Genomic DNA, 2,500 nt, shown 5'->3' with positions numbered 1-2,500 from the left:
CTACATTTCCCTGCGGCAATACCGCGGGGATTCAGTGCTGGGCTCATTCCTGTTCGCTCGCCGCTACTAAGGAAATCCTTGTTAGTTTCTTTTCCTCCGCTTAGTAATATGCTTAAATTCAGCGGGTAATCTCGCCTACTCTGAGGTCGTCAAACAAACGTGTTTTTCTTTAACAGCGAAAGGCAACGACGCCGAATCAAAGAGAGCAAGGCGCCACAATCTTTTCGTCCCAACTCGACGTGTTCTGCAGTTGCATACGCGATGATGATCCTCTCTCTTCAATCGTTGTTCGCTCGCGTACCAGGGTAGGCGGGGATATACGCCGACGTGGACGGGTGTAAAAGAAGAACGAGCGAGGAGTGGGGAAACGACGTCGGGGCGCGAACGAGAGGTCTTATTCCTTCCCTCAGTAACGCGCTCGACGAGCATTTTCTCCCTATCTCTCACGCAGATTCTTTTCTTTTCACCGCATTCCCACACGTACGGCGTCGCCCGACGCAAAATCCCATCGGTGACGCTTACATGGTTCTGTCGATTGAGAGAGTTCTTCGCGTTGAACCGAAGAAAAGGAAGCCTGCTGTTTTCTCGGTGACAAGGAGAGATTTTCAAGCACCTCGCCAAAGTGTCTCTCTAACTGAAATTCGATGCGAAACGCTCGCTAGACGTTTAACCGGTTGAAATTTTAACGTCCGTCCGTTGCTTTTCCAGTAAAACATACTAAAGGAATACTACTAACACGCGTCGACTTCGATTCTACTTATTCTTCCCCTCTCTCGCTCACTCTCGATCTGACTCCTATTCTCCAGAGCAGAACGAAGAGAAGGAGGAGGAGGATAAGAGAACCCGGTGTTAGCAAGTCCGGGATGAATTCGAAAAAGTTGTCGTGGACTGGACGACCGGTTATACGCGCGGTCTCACGATCGACAACAGAGACATGGGGTGACCAACCTCTCGCTTTCCCTTCAGCAGTTTCCCTTCATTGTGGCAAAGTTTGTCGTTGCGTTCGAGCCGCTCCAAAGAGGATTTTAAGTACAGCACCGAAGGTTCAGAAACGTTTGCACGCACGAGCATATCTCTTACCAAACGAACCACATCGACGGGTCAAAAATTCGATTCGACGAACGTGGCCGAAGTCTTCAACGTTCGAAGATAAAGACCTCCCTCGATAGTGGTCGCGGTAAATTTGATGTGACATCGCGGGCAACGACGACCCCCGCTGGCCGACAAATCCCTGGGGCTGTGCGAACGACGACTATTAACAAATGCCACATTTCACGTGGTGGGGTGATTCATTTTTGTCCTCTATTAGTCTCTCGATTCGTGTTCCTTTCTCGACGTAAAAATCATTTCAGGCAACGTTGGGAGCGCGGCAAAATTCGATTCGGGCGAAAGACGAATATATGCGCGCGCAAACTTCAAAGTAATCGTAGGGAGCGGTGTTCACGGGCGGTCGTATTAAGTCGACGCGCGACGCCGCAACACTCTCGCGAGTCCGAACGATTACATATGGAGACGCGCAGGCAAATCGTTATTTTCGCACGTCCGCGACAATCGCCAACGAACTGCCCATCTTTCGCTCGTACGTAAGCATCTCCGTACACACCCGACTCTGAAACGTTTCCATTCTCTCCGGAAACGACGGCGGGGATTGGATAGCAACGCAAGCAGTATTAGGTTATGTGAACGACCCTCAGCCAGGCGTGGTCCAGGAATTTTATCCGTGGACCGCAATGTGCGTTCGAAATGTCGATGTTCATGTGTCCTGCAGTTCACACGTTGACACGCAATTAGCTGCGTTCTTCATCGATCCACGAGCCAAGTGATCCACCGTTCAGGGTAATCGTTATGCAATTTTGCGTTTAAATTCTCTTTGGTTCTAGTTTTGAAAATCGATGCCCGCGCCTCCGACCAAACGTAGAAAGAAGGAGGCTTGGGCGTCGCCAAATTGACGACACAAAGTCCCGACTGACGGAACACGTCGAAAGTTCGCGCACATGAACGCGAATCATTCGACGGCCGGGTGCAAAGTACATTGAAAAACCATCATGAATCGTGGGATGTGGAACCGCGGGGATAATCCCGATCAAAGGAACCACAGTCCTCACCGATTGAGCTGACGAACGCACGTGGGAGCGTCCAGATTCGAAAAAGGACTCGCAGCCGGCTCGAATCGGTCTTTCGTCCCAACTTCAAACCGCATTCGACGCGGTGCATGGGTGTCCGACTCGCTATCCGAGCTTCACAGCCGGTCCTCCCGAAGTCTTCGGACGCACATCGACGCGATCGTCAGTGGTTACCCGGGGTCCTCGTGCAGAGGTTCCAATCAGCAGGACGTTTCGTTAGAAATCGACGAAAGTCAGGAGAAAGCGGGATGCGAGAGAAAACGCAAAGAACGTTGCGGAACAAAGTCCGACGGCGTCTCGTTCCTCCTCGGTTATACTCTCGGGCGCTTTTACTCGAGCCTGGCTTCGACGAGCGAGCACACGTGCAGTCAGCATCT

At 51.5% G+C, this 2,500-nt stretch overlaps 1 non-coding gene across 1 annotated transcript; it reads right to left on the bottom strand.

Moving 5' to 3' along the window:
- Positions 1-1,684: 1,684 nt before the first annotated feature.
- LOC143154520 (5.8S ribosomal RNA) lies at positions 1,685-1,839 on the bottom strand. Its single transcript, XR_012994145.1, has one exon. It is a non-coding gene; the product is annotated as a 5.8S ribosomal RNA (ribosomal RNA).
- Between the last annotated feature and the right edge of the window lie 661 nt (positions 1,840-2,500).

This window comes from Ptiloglossa arizonensis, unplaced genomic scaffold, assembly GCF_051014685.1.
Source record: "Ptiloglossa arizonensis isolate GNS036 unplaced genomic scaffold, iyPtiAriz1_principal scaffold0082, whole genome shotgun sequence".
In the NCBI taxonomy this organism is placed as follows: domain Eukaryota; kingdom Metazoa; phylum Arthropoda; class Insecta; order Hymenoptera; family Colletidae; genus Ptiloglossa; species Ptiloglossa arizonensis.
This window is presented reverse-complemented; position numbering and strand designations above follow the sequence as displayed.